Consider the following 21,730-nt stretch of genomic DNA (forward strand, 5'->3'; position numbering starts at 1 on the left):
AAGAAACTTTGTGTTCCCAACAAGCTAGCTGAAGGACGGCTTTCACACACACTTATCTCTCAGAACTGAGCAAGTGGAGAGACGTTCGTTCATCTAGCACCAAGGGAACGGGTTGCAGGAGACAATTTTCCTCTGCTTTCTCAGTCTATTTCCTAGTGCCGGTTTGAAGTTCCTGCAGTTTTCACTGTAAAACCGAGTTGGAGCTTGTACCTCCCATATATATGTATGGAATGGAGTTTGCAACTGAAAAGAAACTTTGTGTTCCCAACAAGCTAGCTGAAGGACGGCTTTCACACACACTTGTGTCTCAGAACTGAGCAAGTGGAGAGACGTTCGTTCATCTAGCACCAAGGGAACGGGTTGCAGGAGACACTTTTTCTCTGCTTTCTCAGTCTGTTTCCTAGTGCCGGTTTGAAGTTCCTGCAGTTTTCACTGTAAAACCGAGTTGGAGCTTGTACCTCCCCATATATATGTATGGAATGGAGTTTGCATCTGAAAAGAAACTTTGTGTTCCGAACAAGCTAGGTGAAGGACGGCTTTCACACACACTTATCTCTCAGAACTGAGCAAGTGGAGAGACGTTCGTTCATCTAGCACCAAGGGAACGGGTTGCAGGAGACACTTTTTCTCAGCTTTCTCAGTCTGTTTCCTAGTGCCGTTTTGAAGTTCCTGCAGTTTTCACTGTAAAACCGAGTTGGAGCTTGTACCTCCCATATATATGTATGGAATGGAGTTTGCAACTGAAAAAAACTGTGTTCCCAACAAGCTAGCTGAAGGACGGCTTTCACACACACTTGTGTCTCAGAACTGAGCAAGTGGAGAGACGTTCGTTCATCTAGCACCAAGGGAACGGGTTGCAGGAGACACTTTTTCTCTGCTTTCTCAGTCTGTTTGCTAAAGCCGGTTTGAAGTTCCTGCAGTTTTCACTGTAAAACCGAGTTGGAGCTTGTACCTCCCCATATATATGTATGGAATGAAGTTTGCAACTGAAAAGAAACTTTGTGTTCCCAACAAGCTAGCTGAAGGACGGCTTTCACACACACTTATCTCTCAGAACTGAGCAAGTGGAGAGACGTTCGTTCATCTAGCACCAAGGGAACGGGTTGCAGGAGACACTTTTTCTCTGCTTTCCCAGTCTGTTTCCTAGTGCCGGTTTGAAGTTCCTGCAGTTTTCACTGTAAAACCGAGTTGGAGCTTGTACCTCCCCATATATATGTATGGAATGCTGTTTGCAACTGAAAAGAAACTTTGTGTTCCCAACAAGCTAGCTGAAGGAAGCTTTCACACACACTTATCTCTCAGAACTGAGCAAGTGGAGAGACGTTCGTTCATCTAGCACCAAGGGAACGGGTTGCAGGAGACACTTTTTCTCTGCTTTCTCAGTCTATTTCCTAGTGCCGGTTTGAAGTTCCTGCAGTTTTCACTGTAAAACCGAGTTGGAGCTTGTACCTCCCCATATATATGTATGGAATGGAGTTTGCAACTGAAAAGAAACTTTGTGTTCCCAACAAGCTATGTGAAGGAAGGCTTTCACACACACTTATCTCTCAGAACTGAGCAAGTGGAGAGACGTTCGTTCATCTAGCACCAAGGGAACGGTTTGCAGGAGACACTTTTTCTCTGCTTTCTCAGTCTATTTCCTAGTGCCGGTTTCAAGTTCCTGCAGTTTTCACTGTAAAACCGAGTTGGAGCTTGTACCTCCCATATATATGTATCGAATGGAGTTTGCAACTGAAAAGAAACTTTGTGTTCCCAACAAGCTAGCTGAAGGACGGCTTTCACACACACTTATCTCTCAGAACTGAGCAAGTGGAGAGACGTTCGTTCATCTAGCTCCAAGGGAACGGGTTGCAGGAGACAATTTTTCTCTGCTTTCTCAGTCTATTTCCTAGTGCCGGTTTGAAGTTCCTGCAGTTTTCACTGTAAAACCGAGTTGGAGCTTGTACCTCCCCATATATATGTATGGAATGGAGTTTGCAACTGAAAAGAAACTTTGTGTTCCCAACAAGCTAGCTGAAGGACGGCTTTCACACACACTTGTGTCTCAGAACTGAGCAAGTGGAGAGACGTTCGTTCATCTAGCACCAAGTGAACGGGTTGCAGGAGACACTTTTTCTCTGCTTTCTCAGTCTGTTTCCTAGTGCCGGTTTGAAGTTCCTGCAGTTTTCAGTGTAAAACCGAGTTGGAGCTTGTACCTCCCCATATATATGTATGGAATGGAGTTTGCAACTGAAAAGAAACTTTGTGTTCCGAACAAGCTAGGTGAAGGACGGCTTTCACACACACTTATCTCTCAGAACTGAGCAAGTGGAGAGACGTTCGTTCATCTAGCACCAAGGGAACGGTTTGCAGGAGACACTTTTTCTCTGCTTTCTCAGTCTATTTCCTAGTGCCGGTTTCAAGTTCCTGCAGTTTTCACAGTAAAACCGAGTTGGAGCTTGTACCTCCCATATATATGTATGGAATGGAGTTTGCAACTGAAAAGAAACTTTGTGTTCCCAACAAGCTAGCTGAAGGACGGCTTTCACACACACTTATCTCTCAGAACTGAGCAAGTGGAGAGACGTTCGTTCATCTAGCACCAAGGGAACGGGTTGCAGGAGACAATTTTTCTCTGCTTTCTCAGTCTATTTCCTAGTGCCGGTTTGAAGTTCCTGCAGTTTTCACTGTAAAACCGAGTTGGAGCTTGTACCTCACCATATATATGTATGGAATGGAGTTTGCAACTGAAAAGAAACTTTGTGTTCCCAACAAGCTAGCTGAAGGACGGCTTTCACACACACTTGTGTCTCAGAACTGAGCAAGTGGAGAGACGTTCGTTCATCTAGCACCAAGGGAACGGGTTGCAGGAGACACTTTTTCTCTGCTTTCTCAGTCTGTTTCCTAGTGCCGGTTTGAAGTTCCTGCAGTTTTCACTGTAAAACCGAGTTGGAGCTTGTACCTCCCCATATATATGTATGGAATGGAGTTTGCAACTGAAAAGAAACTTTGTGTTCCCAACAAGCTATCTGAAGGACGGCTTTCACACACACTTATCTCTCAGAACTGAGCAAGTGGAGAGACGTTCGTTCATCTAGCACCAAGGGAACGGGTTGCAGGAGACACTTTTTCTCAGCTTTCTCAGTCTGTTTCCTAGTGCCGGTTTGAAGTTCCTGCAGTTTTCACTGTAAAACCGAGTTGGAGCTTGTACCTCCCATATATATGTATGGAATGGAGTTTGCAACTGGAAAAAACTGTGTTCCCAGCAAGCTAGCTGAAGGATGGCTTTCACACGCACTTATTTCTCAGAACTGAGCAAGTGGAGAGACGTTCGTTCATCTAGCACCAAGGGAACGGGTTGCAGGAGACACTTTTTCTCAGCTTTCTCAGTCTGTTTCCTAGTGCCGGTTTGAAGTTCCTGCAGTTTTCACTGTAAAACCGAGTTGGAGCTTGTACCTCCCCATATATATGTATGGAATGGAGTTTGCAACTGAAGAGAAACTTTGTGTTCCCAACAAGCTAGCTGAAGGATGGCTTTCACACACACTTATCTCTCAGAACTGAGCAAGTGGAGAGACGTTCGTTCATCTAGCACCAAGGGAACGGGTTGCAGGAGACACTTTTTCTCAGCTTTCTCAGTCTGTTTCCTAGTGCCGGTTTGAAGTTCCTGCAGTTTTCACTGTAAAACCGAGTTGGAGCTTGTACCTCCCATATATATGTATGGAATGGACTTTGCAACTGAAAAGAAACTTTGTGTTCCCAACCAGCTAGCTGAAGGATGGCTTTCACACACACTTATCTCTCAGAACTGAGCAAGTGGAGAGACGTTCGTTCATCTAGCACCAAGGGAACGGGTTGCAGGAGACACTTTTTCTCAGCTTTCTCAGTCTGTTTCCTATTGCCGGTTTGAAGTTCCTGCAGTTTTCACTGTAAAACCGAGTAGGAGCTGGTACCTCCCCATATATATGTATGGAATGGAGTTTGCAACTGAAAAGAAACTTGGTGTTCCCAACAAGCTAGCTGAAGGACGGCTTTCACACACACTTATCTCTCAGAACTGAGCAAGTGGAGAGACGTTCGTTCATCTAGCACCAAGGGAACGGGTTGCAGGAGACAATTTTTCTCTGCTTTCTCAGTCTATTTCCTAGTGCCGGTTTGAAGTTCCTGCAGTTTTCACTGTAAAACCGAGTTGGAGCTTGTACCTCACCATATATATGTATGGAATGGAGTTTGCAACTGAAAAGAAACTTTGTGTTCCCAACAAGCTAGCTGAAGGACGGCTTTCACACACACTTGTGTCTCAGAACTGAGCAAGTGGAGAGACGTTCGTTCATCTAGCACCAAGGGAACGGGTTGCAGGAGACACTTTTTCTCTGCTTTCTCAGTCTGTTTCCTAGTGCCGGTTTGAAGTTCCTGCAGTTTTCACTGTAAAACCGAGTTGGAGCTTGTACCTCCCCATATATATGTATGGAATGGAGTTTGCAACTGAAAAGAAACTTTGTGTTCCCAACAAGCTAGCTGAAGGACGGCTTTCACACACACTTATCTCTCAGAACTGAGCAAGTGGAGAGACGTTCGTTCATCTAGCACCAAGGGAACGGTTTGCAGGAGACACTTTTTATCTGCTTTCTCAGTCTATTTCCTAGTGCCGGTTTCAAGTTCCTGCAGTTTTCACTGTAAAACCGAGTTGGAGCTTGTACCTCCCATATATATGTATGGAATGGAGTTTGCAACTGAAAAGAAACTTTGTGTTCCCAACAAGCTAGCTGAAGGACGGCTTTCACACACACTTATCTCTCAGAACTGAGCAAGTGGAGAGACGTTCGTTCATCTAGCTCCAAGGGAACGGGTTGCAGGAGACAATTTTTCTCTGCTTTCTCAGTCTATTTCCTAGTGCCGGTTTGAAGTTCCTGCAGTTTTCACTGTAAAACCGAGTTGGAGCTTGTACCTCCCCATATATATGTATGGAATGGAGTTTGCAACTTAAAAGAAACTTTGTGTTCCCAACAAGCTAGCTGAAGGACGGCTTTCACACACACTTGTGTCTCAGAACTGAGCAAGTGGAGAGACGTTCGTTCATCTAGCACCAAGTGAACGGGTTGCAGGAGACACTTTTTCTCTGCTTTCTCAGTCTGTTTCCTAGTGCCGGTTTGAAGTTCCTGCAGTTTTCAGTGTAAAACCGAGTTGGAGCTTGTACCTCCCCATATATATGTATGGAATGGAGTTTGCAACTGAAAAGAAACTTTGTGTTCCGAACAAGCTAGGTGAAGGACGGCTTTCACACACACTTATCTCTCAGAACTGAGCAAGTGGAGAGACGTTCGTTCATCTAGCACCAAGGGAACGGTTTGCAGGAGACACTTTTTCTCTGCTTTCTCAGTCTATTTCCTAGTGCCGGTTTCAAGTTCCTGCAGTTTTCACAGTAAAACCGAGTTGGAGCTTGTACCTCCCATATATATGTATGGAATGGAGTTTGCAACTGAAAAGAAACTTTGTGTTCCCAACAAGCTAGCTGAAGGACGGCTTTCACACACACTTATCTCTCAGAACTGAGCAAGTGGAGAGACGTTCGTTCATCTAGCACCAAGGGAACGGGTTGCAGGAGACAATTTTTCTCTGCTTTCTCAGTCTATTTCCTAGTGCCGGTTTGAAGTTCCTGCAGTTTTCACTGTAAAACCGAGTTGGAGCTTGTACCTCACCATATATATGTATGGAATGGAGTTTGCAACTGAAAAGAAACTTTGTGTTCCCAACAAGCTAGCTGAAGGACGGCTTTCACACACACTTGTGTCTCAGAACTGAGCAAGTGGAGAGACGTTCGTTCATCTAGCACCAAGGGAACGGGTTGCAGGAGACACTTTTTCTCTGCTTTCTCAGTCTGTTTCCTAGTGCCGGTTTGAAGTTCCTGCAGTTTTCACTGTAAAACCGAGTTGGAGCTTGTACCTCCCATATATATGTATGGAATGGAGTTTGCAACTGAAAAGAAACTTTGTGTTCCCAACAAGCTATCTGAAGGACGGCTTTCACACACACTTATCTCTCAGAACTGAGCAAGTGGAGAGACGTTCGTTCATCTAGCACCAAGGGAACGGGTTGCAGGAGACACTTTTTCTCAGCTTTCTCAGTCTGTTTCCTAGTGCCGGTTTGAAGTTCCTGCAGTTTTCACTGTAAAACCGAGTTGGAGCTTGTACCTCCCATATATATGTATGGAATGGAGTTTGCAACTGGAAAAAACTGTGTTCCCAGCAAGCTAGCTGAAGGATGGCTTTCACATGCACTTATTTCTCAGAACTGAGCAAGTGGAGAGACGTTCGTTCATCTAGCACCAAGGGAACGGGTTGCAGGAGACACTTTTTCTCAGCTTTCTCAGTCTGTTTCCTAGTGCCGGTTTGAAGTTCCTGCAGTTTTCACTGTAAAACCGAGTTGGAGCTTGTACCTCCCCATATATATGTATGGAATGGAGTTTGCAACTGAAGAGAAACTTTGTGTTCCCAACAAGCTAGCTGAAGGATGGCTTTCACACACACTTATCTCTCAGAACTGAGCAAGTGGAGAGACGTTCGTTCATCTAGCACCAAGGGAACGGGTTGCAGGAGACACTTTTTCTCAGCTTTCTCAGTCTGTTTCCTAGTGCCGGTTTGAAGTTCCTGCAGTTTTCACTGTAAAACCGAGTTGGAGCTTGTACCTCCCATATATATGTATGGAATGGACTTTGCAACTGAAAAGAAACTTTGTGTTCCCAACCAGCTAGCTGAAGGATGGCTTTCACACACACTTATCTCTCAGAACTGAGCAAGTGGAGAGACGTTCGTTCATCTAGCACCAAGGGAACGGGTTGCAGGAGACACTTTTTCTCAGCTTTCTCAGTCTGTTTCCTATTGCCGGTTTGAAGTTCCTGCAGTTTTCACTGTAAAACCGAGTTGGAGCTGGTACCTCCCCATATATATGTATGGAATGGAGTTTGCAACTGAAAAGAAACTTGGTGTTCCCAACAAGCTAGCTGAAGGACGGCTTTCACACACACTTATCTCTCAGAACTGAGCAAGTGGAGAGACGTTCGTTCATCTAGCACCAAGGGAACGGGTTGCAGGAGACAATTTTTCTCTGCTTTCTCAGTCTATTTCCTAGTGCCGGTTTGAAGTTCCTGCAGTTTTCACTGTAAAACCGAGTTGGAGCTTGTACCTCCCCATATATATGTATGGAATGGAGTTTGCAACTGAAAAGAAACTTTGTGTTCCCAACAAGCTAGCTGAAGGACGGCTTTCACACACACTTGTGTCTCAGAACTGAGCAAGTGGAGAGACGTTCGTTCATCTAGCACCAAGGGAACGGGTTGCAGGAGACACTTTTTCTCTGCTTTCTCAGTCTGTTTCCTAGTGCCGGTTTGAAGTTCCTGCAGTTTTCACTGTAAAACCGAGTTGGAGCTTGTACCTCCCCATATATATGTATGGAATGGAGTTTGCAACTGAAAAGAAACTTTGTGTTCCGAACAAGCTAGGTGAAGGACGGCTTTCACACACACTTATCTCTCAGAACTGAGCAAGTGGAGAGACGTTCGTTCATCTAGCACCAAGGGAACGGGTTGCAGGAGACACTTTTTCTCAGCTTTCTCAGTCTGTTTCCTAGTGCCGGTTTGAAGTTCCTGCAGTTTTCACTGTAAAACCGAGTTGGAGCTTGTACCTCCCATATATATGTATGGAATGGAGTTTGCAACTGAAAAAAACTGTGTTCCCAACAAGCTAGCTGAAGGATGGCTTTCACACACACTTATCTCTCAGAACTGAGCAAGTTGAGAGACGTTCGTTCATCTAGCACCAAGGGAACGGTTTGCAGGAGACACTTTTTCTCAGCTTTCTCAGTCTGTTTCCTAGTGCCGGTTTGAAGTTCCTGCAGTTTTCACTGTAAAACCGAGTTGGAGCTTGTACCTCCCCATATATATGTATGGAATGGAGTTTGCAACTGAAGAGAAACTTTGTGTTCCCAACAAGCTAGCTGAAGGATGGCTTTCACACACACTTATCTCTCAGAACTGAGCAAGTGGAGAGACGTTCGTTCATCTAGCACCAAGGGAACGGGTTGCAGGAGCCACTTTTTCTCAGCTTTCTCAGTCTGTTTCCTAGTGCCGGTTTGAAGTTCCTGCAGTTTTCACTGTAAAACCGAGTTGGAGCTTGTACCTCCCATATATATGTATGGAATGGACTTTGCAACTGAAAAGAAACTTTGTGTTCCCAACCAGCTAGCTGAAGGATGGCTTTCACACACACTTATCTCTCAGAACTGAGCAAGTGGAGAGACGTTCGTTCATCTAGCACCAAGGGAACGGGTTGCAGGAGACACTTTTTCTCAGCTTTCTCAGTCTGTTTCCTAGTGCCGGTTTGAAGTTCCTGCAGTTTTCACTGTAAAACCGAGTTGGAGCTGGTACCTCCCCATATATATGTATGGAATGGAGTTTGCAACTGAAAAGAAACTTGGTGTTCCCAACAAGCTAGCTGAAGGACGGCTTTCACACACAATTATCTCTCAGAACTGAGCAAGTGGAGAGACGTTCGTTCATCTAGCACCAAGGGAACGGGTTGCAGGAGACACTTTTTCTCTGCTTTCTCAGTCTATTTCCTAGTGCCGGTTTGAAGTTCCTGCAGTTTTCACTGTAAAACCGAGTTGGAGCTTGTACCTCCCATATATATGTATGGAATGGAGTTTGCAACTGAAAAGAAACTTTGTGTTCCCAACAAGCTAGCTGAAGGACGGCTTTCACACACACTTATCTCTCAGAACTGAGCAAGTGGAGAGACGTTCGTTCATCTAGCACCAAGGGAACGGGTTGCAGGAGACACTTTTTCTCTGCTTTCTCAGTCTGTTTCCTAGTGCCGGTTTGAAGTTCCTGCAGTTTTCACTGTAAAACCGAGTTGGAGCTTGTACCTCCCCATATATATGTATGGAATGGAGTTTGCATCTGAAAAGAAACTTTGTGTTCCCAACAAGCTAGCTGAAAGACGGCTTTCACACACACTTATCTCTCAGAACTGAGCAAGTGGAGAGACGTTCGTTCATCTATCACCAAGGGAACGGGTTGCAGGAGAAACTTTTTCTCAGCTTTCTCAGTCTGTTTCCTAGTGCCGGTTTGAAGTTCCTGCCGTTTTCACTTTAAAACCGAGTTGGAGCTTGTACTTCCCATATATATGTATGGAATGGAGTTTGCAACTGAAAAGAAACTTTGTGTTCCCAACAAGCTAGCTGAAGGACGGCTTTCACACACACTTATCTCTCAGAACTGAGCAAGTGGAGAGACGTTCGTTCATCTAGCACCAAGGGAACGGGTTGCAGGAGACAATTTTTCTCTGCTTTCTCAGTCTATTTCCTAGTGCCGGTTTGAAGTTCCTGCAGTTTTCACTGTAAAACCGAGTTGGAGCTTGTACCTCCCCATATATATGTATGGAATGGAGTTTGCAACTGAAAAGAAACTTTGTGTTCCGAACAAGCTAGGTGAAGGACGGCTTTCACACACACTTATCTCTCAGAACTGAGCAAGTGGAGAGACGTTCGTTCATCTAGCACCAAGGGAACGGGTTGCAGGAGACACTTTTTCTCAGCTTTCTCAGTCTGTTTCCTAGTGCCGGTTTGAAGTTCCTGCAGTTTTCACTGTAAAACCGAGTTGGAGCTTGTACCTCCCATATATATGTATGGAATGGAGTTTGCAACTGAAAAAAACTGTGTTCCCAACAAGCTAGCTGAAGGATGGCTTTCACACACACTTATCTCTCAGAACTGAGCAAGTTGAGAGACGTTCGTTCATCTAGCACCAAGGGAACGGTTTGCAGGAGACACTTTTTCTCAGCTTTCTCAGTCTGTTTCCTAGTGCCGGTTTGAAGTTCCTGCAGTTTTCACTGTAAAACCGAGTTGGAGCTTGTACCTCCCCATATATATGTATGGAATGGAGTTTGCAACTGAAGAGAAACTTTGTGTTCCCAACAAGCTAGCTGAAGGATGGCTTTCACACACACTTATCTCTCAGAACTGAGCAAGTGGAGAGACGTTCGTTCATCTAGCACCAAGGGAACGGGTTGCAGGAGCCACTTTTTCTCAGCTTTCTCAGTCTGTTTCCTAGTGCCGGTTTGAAGTTCCTGCAGTTTTCACTGTAAAACCGAGTTGGAGCTTGTACCTCCCATATATATGTATGGAATGGACTTTGCAACTGAAAAGAAACTTTGTGTTCCCAACCAGCTAGCTGAAGGATGGCTTTCACACACACTTATCTCTCAGAACTGAGCAAGTGGAGAGACGTTCGTTCATCTAGCACCAAGGGAACGGGTTGCAGGAGACACTTTTTCTCAGCTTTCTCAGTCTGTTTCCTAGTGCCGGTTTGAAGTTCCTGCAGTTTTCACTGTAAAACCGAGTTGGAGCTGGTACCTCCCCATATATATGTATGGAATGGAGTTTGCAACTGAAAAGAAACTTGGTGTTCCCAACAAGCTAGCTGAAGGACGGCTTTCACACACACTTATCTCTCAGAACTGAGCAAGTGGAGAGACGTTCGTTCATCTAGCACCAAGGGAACGGGTTGCAGGAGACACTTTTTCTCTGCTTTCTCAGTCTATTTCCTAGTGCCGGTTTGAAGTTCCTGCAGTTTTCACTGTAAAACCGAGTTGGAGCTTGTACCTCCCATATATATGTATGGAATGGAGTTTGCAACTGAAAAGAAACTTTGTGTTCCCAACAAGCTAGCTGAAGGACGGCTTTCACACACACTTGTGTCTCAGAACTGAGCAAGTGGAGAGACGTTCGTTCATCTAGCACCAAGGGAACGGGTTGCAGGAGACACTTTTTCTCTGCTTTCTCAGTCTGTTTCCTAGTGCCGGTTTGAAGTTCCTGCAGTTTTCACTGTAAAACCGAGTTGGAGCTTGTACCTCCCCATATATATGTATGGAATGGAGTTTGCAACTGAAAAGAAACTTTGTGTTCCGAACAAGCTAGGTGAAGGACGGCTTTCACACACACTTATCTCTCAGAACTGAGCAAGTGGAGAGACGTTCGTTCATCTAGCACCAAGGGAACGGGTTGCAGGAGACACTTTTTCTCAGCTTTCTCAGTCTGTTTCCTAGTGCCGGTTTGAAGTTCCTGCAGTTTTCACTGTAAAACCGAGTTGGAGCTTGTACCTCCCATATATATGTATGGAATGGAGTTTGCAACTGAAAAAAACTGTGTTCCCAACAAGCTAGCTGAAGGATGGCTTTCACACACACTTATCTCTCAGAACTGAGCAAGTTGAGAGACGTTCGTTCATCTAGCACCAAGGGAACGGTTTGCAGGAGACACTTTTTCTCAGCTTTCTCAGTCTGTTTCCTAGTGCCGGTTTGAAGTTCCTGCAGTTTTCACTGTAAAACCGAGTTGGAGCTTGTACCTCCCCATATATATGTATGGAATGGAGTTTGCAACTGAAGAGAAACTTTGTGTTCCCAACAAGCTAGCTGAAGGATGGCTTTCACACACACTTATCTCTCAGAACTGAGCAAGTGGAGAGACGTTCGTTCATCTAGCACCAAGGGAACGGGTTGCAGGAGCCACTTTTTCTCAGCTTTCTCAGTCTGTTTCCTAGTGCCGGTTTGAAGTTCCTGCAGTTTTCACTGTAAAACCGAGTTGGAGCTTGTACCTCCCATATATATGTATGGAATGGACTTTGCAACTGAAAAGAAACTTTGTGTTCCCAACCAGCTAGCTGAAGGATGGCTTTCACACACACTTATCTCTCAGAACTGAGCAAGTGGAGAGACGTTCGTTCATCTAGCACCAAGGGAACGGGTTGCAGGAGACACTTTTTCTCAGCTTTCTCAGTCTGTTTCCTAGTGCCGGTTTGAAGTTCCTGCAGTTTTCACTGTAAAACCGAGTTGGAGCTGGTACCTCCCCATATATATGTATGGAATGGAGTTTGCAACTGAAAAGAAACTTGGTGTTCCCAACAAGCTAGCTGAAGGACGGCTTTCACACACAATTATCTCTCAGAACTGAGCAAGTGGAGAGACGTTCGTTCATCTAGCACCAAGGGAACGGGTTGCAGGAGACACTTTTTCTCTGCTTTCTCAGTCTATTTCCTAGTGCCGGTTTGAAGTTCCTGCAGTTTTCACTGTAAAACCGAGTTGGAGCTTGTACCTCCCATATATATGTATGGAATGGAGTTTGCAACTGAAAAGAAACTTTGTGTTCCCAACAAGCTAGCTGAAGGACGGCTTTCACACACACTTATCTCTCAGAACTGAGCAAGTGGAGAGACGTTCGTTCATCTAGCACCAAGGGAACGGGTTGCAGGAGACACTTTTTCTCTGCTTTCTCAGTCTGTTTCCTAGTGCCGGTTTGAAGTTCCTGCAGTTTTCACTGTAAAACCGAGTTGGAGCTTGTACCTCCCCATATATATGTATGGAATGGAGTTTGCATCTGAAAAGAAACTTTGTGTTCCCAACAAGCTAGCTGAAAGACGGCTTTCACACACACTTATCTCTCAGAACTGAGCAAGTGGAGAGACGTTCGTTCATCTATCACCAAGGGAACGGGTTGCAGGAGAAACTTTTTCTCAGCTTTCTCAGTCTGTTTCCTAGTGCCGGTTTGAAGTTCCTGCCGTTTTCACTTTAAAACCGAGTTGGAGCTTGTACTTCCCATATATATGTATGGAATGGAGTTTGCAACTGAAAAGAAACTTTGTGTTCCCAACAAGCTAGCTGAAGGACGGCTTTCACACACACTTATCTCTCAGAACTGAGCAAGTGGAGAGACGTTCGTTCATCTAGCACCAAGGGAACGGGTTGCAGGAGACAATTTTTCTCTGCTTTCTCAGTCTATTTCCTAGTGCCGGTTTGAAGTTCCTGCAGTTTTCACTGTAAAACCGAGTTGGAGCTTGTACCTCCCCATATATATGTATGGAATGGAGTTTGCAACTGAAAAGAAACTTTGTGTTCCGAACAAGCTAGGTGAAGGACGGCTTTCACACACACTTATCTCTCAGAACTGAGCAAGTGGAGAGACGTTCGTTCATCTAGCACCAAGGGAACGGGTTGCAGGAGACACTTTTTCTCAGCTTTCTCAGTCTGTTTCCTAGTGCCGGTTTGAAGTTCCTGCAGTTTTCACTGTAAAACCGAGTTGGAGCTTGTACCTCCCATATATATGTATGGAATGGAGTTTGCAACTGAAAAAAACTGTGTTCCCAACAAGCTAGCTGAAGGATGGCTTTCACACACACTTATCTCTCAGAACTGAGCAAGTTGAGAGACGTTCGTTCATCTAGCACCAAGGGAACGGTTTGCAGGAGACACTTTTTCTCAGCTTTCTCAGTCTGTTTCCTAGTGCCGGTTTGAAGTTCCTGCAGTTTTCACTGTAAAACCGAGTTGGAGCTTGTACCTCCCCATATATATGTATGGAATGGAGTTTGCAACTGAAGAGAAACTTTGTGTTCCCAACAAGCTAGCTGAAGGATGGCTTTCACACACACTTATCTCTCAGAACTGAGCAAGTGGAGAGACGTTCGTTCATCTAGCACCAAGGGAACGGGTTGCAGGAGCCACTTTTTCTCAGCTTTCTCAGTCTGTTTCCTAGTGCCGGTTTGAAGTTCCTGCAGTTTTCACTGTAAAACCGAGTTGGAGCTTGTACCTCCCATATATATGTATGGAATGGACTTTGCAACTGAAAAGAAACTTTGTGTTCCCAACCAGCTAGCTGAAGGATGGCTTTCACACACACTTATCTCTCAGAACTGAGCAAGTGGAGAGACGTTCGTTCATCTAGCACCAAGGGAACGGGTTGCAGGAGACACTTTTTCTCAGCTTTCTCAGTCTGTTTCCTAGTGCCGGTTTGAAGTTCCTGCAGTTTTCACTGTAAAACCGAGTTGGAGCTGGTACCTCCCCATATATATGTATGGAATGGAGTTTGCAACTGAAAAGAAACTTGGTGTTCCCAACAAGCTAGCTGAAGGACGGCTTTCACACACACTTATCTCTCAGAACTGAGCAAGTGGAGAGACGTTCGTTCATCTAGCACCAAGGGAACGGGTTGCAGGAGACACTTTTTCTCTGCTTTCTCAGTCTATTTCCTAGTGCCGGTTTGAAGTTCCTGCAGTTTTCACTGTAAAACCGAGTTGGAGCTTGTACCTCCCATATATATGTATGGAATGGAGTTTGCAACTGAAAAGAAACTTTGTGTTCCCAACAAGCTAGCTGAAGGACGGCTTTCACACACACTTATCTCTCAGAACTGAGCAAGTGGAGAGACGTTCGTTCATCTAGCACCAAGGGAACGGGTTGCAGGAGACACTTTTTCTCTGCTTTCTCAGTCTGTTTCCTAGTGCCGGTTTGAAGTTCCTGCAGTTTTCACTGTAAAACCGAGTTGGAGCTTGTACCTCCCCATATATATGTATGGAATGGAGTTTGCATCTGAAAAGAAACTTTGTGTTCCCAACAAGCTAGCTGAAAGACGGCTTTCACACACACTTATCTCTCAGAACTGAGCAAGTGGAGAGACGTTCGTTCATCTATCACCAAGGGAACGGGTTGCAGGAGAAACTTTTTCTCAGCTTTCTCAGTCTGTTTCCTAGTGCCGGTTTGAAGTTCCTGCCGTTTTCACTTTAAAACCGAGTTGGAGCTTGTACTTCCCATATATATGTATGGAATGGAGTTTGCAACTGAAAAGAAACTTTGTGTTCCCAACAAGCTAGCTGAAGGACGGCTTTCACACACACTTATCTCTCAGAACTGAGCAAGTGGAGAGACGTTCGTTCATCTAGCACCAAGGGAACGGGTTGCAGGAGACAATTTTTCTCTGCTTTCTCAGTCTATTTCCTAGTGCCGATTTGAAGTTCCTGCAGTTTTCACTGTAAAACCGAGTTGGAGCTTGTACCTCCCCATATATATGTATGGAATGGAGTTTGCAACTGAAAAGAAACTTTGTGTTCCCAACAAGCTAGCTGAAGGACGGCTTTCACACACACTTATCTCTCAGAACTGAGGAAATGGAGAGACGTTCGTTCATCTAGCACCAAGGGAACGGTTTGCAGGAGACACTTTTTCTCTGCTTTCTCAGTCTGTTTCCTAGTGCCGGTTTGAAGTTCCTGCAGTTTTCACTGTAAAACCGAGTTGGAGCTTGTACCTCCCATATATATGTATGGAATGGAGTTTGCAACTGAAAAGAAACTTTGTGTTCCCAACAAGCTAGCTGAAGGACGGCTTTCACACACACTTATCTCTCAGAACTGAGCAAGTGGAGAGACGTTCGTTCATCTAGCACCAAGGGAACGGGTTGCAGGAGACACTTTTTCTCTGCTTTCTCAGTCTATTTCCTAGTGCCGGTTTGAAGTTCCTGCAGTTTTCACTGTAAAACCGAGTTGGAGCTTGTACCTCCCCATATATATGTATGGAATGGAGTTTGCAACTGAAAAGAAACTTTGTGTTCCCAACAAGCTATGTGAAGGAAGGCTTTCACACACACTTATCTCTCAGAACTGAGCAAGTGGAGAGACGTTCGTTCATCTAGCACCAAGGGAACGGTTTGCAGGAGACACTTTTTCTCTGCTTTCTCAGTCTATTTCCTAGTGCCGGTTTCAAGTTCCTGCAGTTTTCACTGTAAAACCGAGTTGGAGCTTGTACCTCCCATATATATGTATGGAATGGAGTTTGCAACTGAAAAGAAACTTTGTGTTCCCAACAAGCTAGCTGAAGGACGGCTTTCACACACACTTATCTCTCAGAACTGAGCAAGTGGAGAGACGTTCGTTCATCTAGCACCAAGGGAACGGGTTGCAGGAGACAATTTTTCTCTGCTTTCTCAGTCTATTTCCTAGTGCCGGTTTGAAGTTCCTGCAGTTTTCACTGTAAAAACGAGTTGGAGCTTGTACCTCCCCATATATATGTATGGAATGGAGTTTGCAACTGAAAAGAAACTTTGTGTTCCCAACAAGCTAGCTGAAGGACGGCTTTCACACACACTTGTGTCTCAGAACTGAGCAAGTGGAGAGACGTTCGTTCATCTAGCACCAAGTGAACGGGTTGCAGGAGACACTTTTTCTCTGCTTTCTCAGTCTGTTTCCTAGTGCCGGTTTGAAGTTCCTGCAGTTTTCAGTGTAAAACCGAGTTGGAGCTTGTACCTCCCCATATATATGTATGGAATGGAGTTTGCAACTGAAAAGAAACTTTGTGTTCCCAACAAGCTAGGTGAAGGACGGCTTTCACACACACTTATCTCTCAGAACTGAGCAAGTGGAGAGACGTTCGTTCATCTAGCACCAAGGGAACGGTTTGCAGGAGACACTTTTTCTCTGCTTTCTCAGTCTATTTCCTAGTGCCGGTTTCAAGTTCCTGCAGTTTTCACTGTAAAACCGAGTTGGAGCTTGTACCTCCCATATATATGTATGGAATGGAGTTTGCAACTGAAAAGAATCTTTGTGTTCCCAACAAGCTAGCTGAAGGACGGCTTTCACACACACTTATCTCTCAGAACTGAGCAAGTGGAGAGACGTTCGTTCATCTAGCACCAAGGGAACGGGTTGCAGGAGACAATTTTTCTCTGCTTTCTCAGTCTATTTCCTAGTGCCGGTTTGAAGTTCCTGCAGTTTTCACTGTAAAACCGAGTTGGAGCTTGTACCTCACCATATATATGTATGGAATGGAGTTTGCAACTGAAAAGAAACTTTGTGTTCCCAACAAGCTAGCTGAAGGACGGCTTTCACACACACTTGTGTCTCAGAACTGAGCAAGTGGAGAGACGTTCGTTCATCTAGCACCAAGGGAACGGGTTGCAGGAGACACTTTTTCTCTGCTTTCTCAGTCTGTTTCCTAATGCCGGTTTGAAGTTCCTGCAGTTTTCACTGTAAAACCGAGTTGGAGCTTGTACCTCCCCATATATATGTATGGAATGGAGTTTGCAACTGAAAAGAAACTTTGTGTTCCCAACAAGCTATCTGAAGGACGGCTTTCACACACACTTATCTCTCAGAACTGAGCAAGTGGAGAGACGTTCGTTCATCTAGCACCAAGGGAACGGGTTGCAGGAGACACTTTTTCTCAGCTTTCTCAGTCTGTTTCCTAGTGCCGGTTTGAAGTTCCTGCAGTTTTCACTGTAAAACCGAGTTGGAGCTTGTACCTCCCATATATATGTATGGAATGGAGTTTGCAACTGAAAAAAACTGTGTTCCCAACAAGCTAGCTGAAGGATGGCTTTCACACGCACTTATTTCTCAGAACTGAGCAAGTGGAGAGACGTTCGTTCATCTAGCACCAAGGGAACGGGTTGCAGGAGACACTTTTTCTCAGCTTTCTCAGTCTGTTTCCTAGTGCCGGTTTGAAGTTCCTGCAGTTTTCACTGTAAAACCGAGTTGGAGCTTGTACCTCCCCATATATATGTATGGAATGGAGTTTGCAACTGAAGAGAAACTTTGTGTTCCCAACAAGCTAGCTGAAGGATGGCTTTCACACACACTTATCTCTCAGAACTGAGCAAGTGGAGAGACGTTCGTTCATCTAGCACCAAGGGAACGGGTTGCAGGAGACACTTTTTCTCAGCTTTCTCAGTCTGTTTCCTAGTGCCGGTTTGAAGTTCCTGCAGTTTTCACTGTAAAACCGAGTTGGAGCTTGTACCTCCCATATATATGTATGGAATGGACTTTGCAACTGAAAAGAAACTTTGTGTTCCCAACCAGCTAGCTGAAGGATGGCTTTCACACACACTTATCTCTCAGAACTGAGCAAGTGGAGAGACGTTCGTTCATCTAGCACCAAGGGAACGGGTTGCAGGAGACACTTTTTCTCAGCTTTCTCAGTCTGTTTCCTATTGCCGGTTTGAAGTTCCTGCAGTTTTCACTGTAAAACCGAGTTGGAGCTGGTACCTCCCCATATATATGTATGGAATGGAGTTTGCAACTGAAAAGAAACTTGGTGTTCCCAACAAGCTAGCTGAAGGACGGCTTTCACACACACTTATCTCTCAGAACTGAGCAAGTGGAGAGACGTTCGTTCATCTAGCACCAAGGGAACGGGTTGCAGGAGACAATTTTTCTCTGCTTTCTCAGTCTATTTCCTAGTGCCGGTTTGAAGTTCCTGCAGTTTTCACTGTAAAACCGAGTTGGAGCTTGTACCTCACCATATATATGTATGGAATGGAGTTTGCAACTGAAAAGAAACTTTGTGTTCCCAACAAGCTAGCTGAAGGACGGCTTTCACACACACTTGTGTCTCAGAACTGAGCAAGTGGAGAGACGTTCGTTCATCTAGCACCAAGGGAACGGGTTGCAAGAGACACTTTTTCTCTGCTTTCTCAGTCTGTTTCCTAGTGCCGGTTTGAAGTTCCTGCAGTTTTCACTGTAAAACCGAGTTGGAGCTTGTACCTCCCCATATATATGTATGGAATGGAGTTTGCAACTGAAAAGAAACTTTGTGTTCCCAACAAGCTATCTGAAGGACGGCTTTCACACACACTTATCTCTCAGAACTGAGCAAGTGGAGAGACGTTCGTTCATCTAGCACCAAGGGAACGGGTTGCAGGAGACACTTTTTCTCAGCTTTCTCAGTCTGTTTCCTAGTGCCGGTTTGAAGTTCCTGCAGTTTTCACTGTAAAACCGAGTTGGAGCTTGTACCTCCCATATATATGTATGGAATGGAGTTTGCAACTGGAAAAAACTGTGTTCCCAGCAAGCTAGCTGAAGGATGGCTTTCACACGCACTTATTTCTCAGAACTGAGCAAGTGGAGAGACGTTCGTTCATCTAGCACCAAGGGAACGGGTTGCAGGAGACACTTTTTCTCAGCTTTCTCAGTCTGTTTCCTAGTGCCGGTTTGAAGTTCCTGCAGTTTTCACTGTAAAACCGAGTTGGAGCTTGTACCTCCCCATATATATGTATGGAATGGAGTTTGCAACTGAAGAGAAACTTTGTGTTCCCAACAAGCTAGCTGAAGGATGGCTTTCACACACACTTATCTCTCAGAACTGAGCAAGTGGAGAGACGTTCGTTCATCTAGCACCAAGGGAACGGGTTGCAGGAGACACTTTTTCTCAGCTTTCTCAGTCTGTTTCCTAGTGCCGGTTTGAAGTTCCTGCAGTTTTCACTGTAAAACCGAGTTGGAGCTTGTACCTCCCATATATATGTATGGAATGGACTTTGCAACTGAAAAGAAACTTTGTGTTCCCAACCAGCTAGCTGAAGGATGGCTTTCACACACACTTATCTCTCAGAACTGAGCAAGTGGAGAGACGTTCGTTCATCTAGCACCAAGGGAACGGGTTGCAGGAGACACTTTTTCTCAGCTTTCTCAGTCTGTTTCCTATTGCCGGTTTGAAGTTCCTGCAGTTTTCACTGTAAAACCGAGTTGGAGCTGGTACCTCCCCATATATATGTATGGAATGGAGTTTGCAACTGAAAAGAAACTTGGTGTTCCCAACAAGCTAGCTGAAGGACGGCTTTCACACACACTTATCTCTCAGAACTGAGCAAGTGGAGAGACGTTCGTTCATCTAGCACCAAGGGAACGGGTTGCAGGAGACAATTTTTCTCTGCTTTCTCAGTCTATTTCCTAGTGCCGGTTTGAAGTTCCTGCAGTTTTCACTGTAAAACCGAGTTGGAGCTTGTACCTCCCCATATATATGTATGGAATGGAGTTTGCAACTGAAAAGAAACTTTGTGTTCCCAACAAGCTAGCTGAAGGACGGCTTTCACACACACTTGTGTCTCAGAACTGAGCAAGTGGAGAGACGTTCGTTCATCTAGCACCAAGGGAACGGGTTGCAGGAGACACTTTTTCTCTGCTTTCTCAGTCTGTTTCCTAGTGCCGGTTTGAAGTTCCTGCAGTTTTCACTGTAAAACCGAGTTGGAGCTTGTACCTCCCCATATATATGTATGGAATGGAGTTTGCAACTGAAAAGAAACTTTGTGTTCCGAACAAGCTAGGTGAAGGACGGCTTTCACACACACTTATCTCTCAGAACTGAGCAAGTGGAGAGACGTTCGTTCATCTAGCACCAAGGGAACGGGTTGCAGGAGACACTTTTTCTCAGCTTTCTCAGTCTGTTTCCTAGTGCCGGTTTGAAGTTCCTGCAGTTTTCACTGTAAAACCGAGTTGGAGCTTGTACCTCCCATATATATGTATGGAATGGAGTTTGCAACTGAAAAAAACTGTGTTCCCAACAAGCTAGCTGAAGGATGGCTTTCACACACACTTATTTCTCAGAACTGAGCAAGTGGAGAGACGTTCGTTCATCTAGCACCAAGGGAACGGTTTGCAGGAGACACTTTTTCTCAGCTTTCTCAGTCTGTTTCCTAGTGCCGGTTTGAAGTTCCTGCAGTTTTCACTGTAAAACCGAGTTGGAGCTTGTACCTCCCCATATATATGTATGGAATGGAGTTTGCAACTGAAGAGAAACTTTGTGTTCCCAACAAGCTAGCTGAAGGATGGCTTTCACACACACTTATCTCTCAGAACTGAGCAAGTGGAGAGACGTTCGTTCATCTAGCACCAAGGGAACGGGTTGCAGGAGCCACTTTTTCTCAGCTTTCTCAGTCTGTTTCCTAGTGCCGGTTTGAAGTTCCTGCAGTTTTCACTGTAAAACCGAGTTGGAGCTTGTACCTCCCATATATATGTATGGAATGGACTTTGCAACTGAAAAGAAACTTTGTGTTCCCAACCAGCTAGCTGAAGGATGGCTTTCACACACACTTATCTCTCAGAACTGAGCAAGTGGAGAGACGTTCGTTCATCTAGCACCAAGGGAACGGGTTGCAGGAGACACTTTTTCTCAGCTTTCTCAGTCTGTTTCCTAGTGCCGGTTTGAAGTTCCTGCAGTTTTCACTGTAAAACCGAGTTGGAGCTGGTACCTCCCCATATATATGTATGGAATGGAGTTTGCAACTGAAAAGAAACTTGGTGTTCCCAACAAGCTAGCTGAAGGACGGCTTTCACACACACTTATCTCTCAGAACTGAGCAAGTGGAGAGACGTTCGTTCATCTAGCACCAAGGGAACGGGTTGCAGGAGACACTTTTTCTCTGCTTTCTCAGTCTATTTCCTAGTGCCGGTTTGAAGTTCCTGCAGTTTTCACTGTAAAACCGAGTTGGAGCTTGTACCTCCCATATATATGTATGGAATGGAGTTTGCAACTGAAAAGAAACTTTGTGTTCCCAACAAGCTAGCTGAAGGACGGCTTTCACACACACTTATCTCTCAGAACTGAGCAAGTGGAGAGACGTTCGTTCATCTAGCACCAAGGGAACGGGTTGCAGGAGACACTTTTTCTCTGCTTTCTCAGTCTGTTTCCTAGTGCCGGTTTGAAGTTCCTGCAGTTTTCACTGTAAAACCGAGTTGGAGCTTGTACCTCCCCATATATATGTATGGAATGGAGTTTGCATCTGAAAAGAAACTTTGTGTTCCCAACAAGCTAGCTGAAAGACGGCTTTCACACACACTTATCTCTCAGAACTGAGCAAGTGGAGAGACGTTCGTTCATCTATCACCAAGGGAACGGGTTGCAGGAGAAACTTTTTCTCAGCTTTCTCAGTCTGTTTCCTAGTGCCGGTTTGAAGTTCCTGCCGTTTTCACTTTAAAACCGAGTTGGAGCTTGTACTTCCCATATATATGTATGGAATGGAGTTTGCAACTGAAAAGAAACTTTGTGTTCCCAACAAGCTAGCTGAAGGACGGCTTTCACACACACTTATCTCTCAGAACTGAGCAAGTGGAGAGACGTTCGTTCATCTAGCACCAAGGGAACGGGTTGCAGGAGACAATTTTTCTCTG

The sequence above is a fragment of the Camelus bactrianus genome, chromosome 15 (assembly GCF_048773025.1).
Source record: "Camelus bactrianus isolate YW-2024 breed Bactrian camel chromosome 15, ASM4877302v1, whole genome shotgun sequence".
In the NCBI taxonomy this organism is placed as follows: Eukaryota; Metazoa; Chordata; class Mammalia; order Artiodactyla; family Camelidae; genus Camelus; species Camelus bactrianus.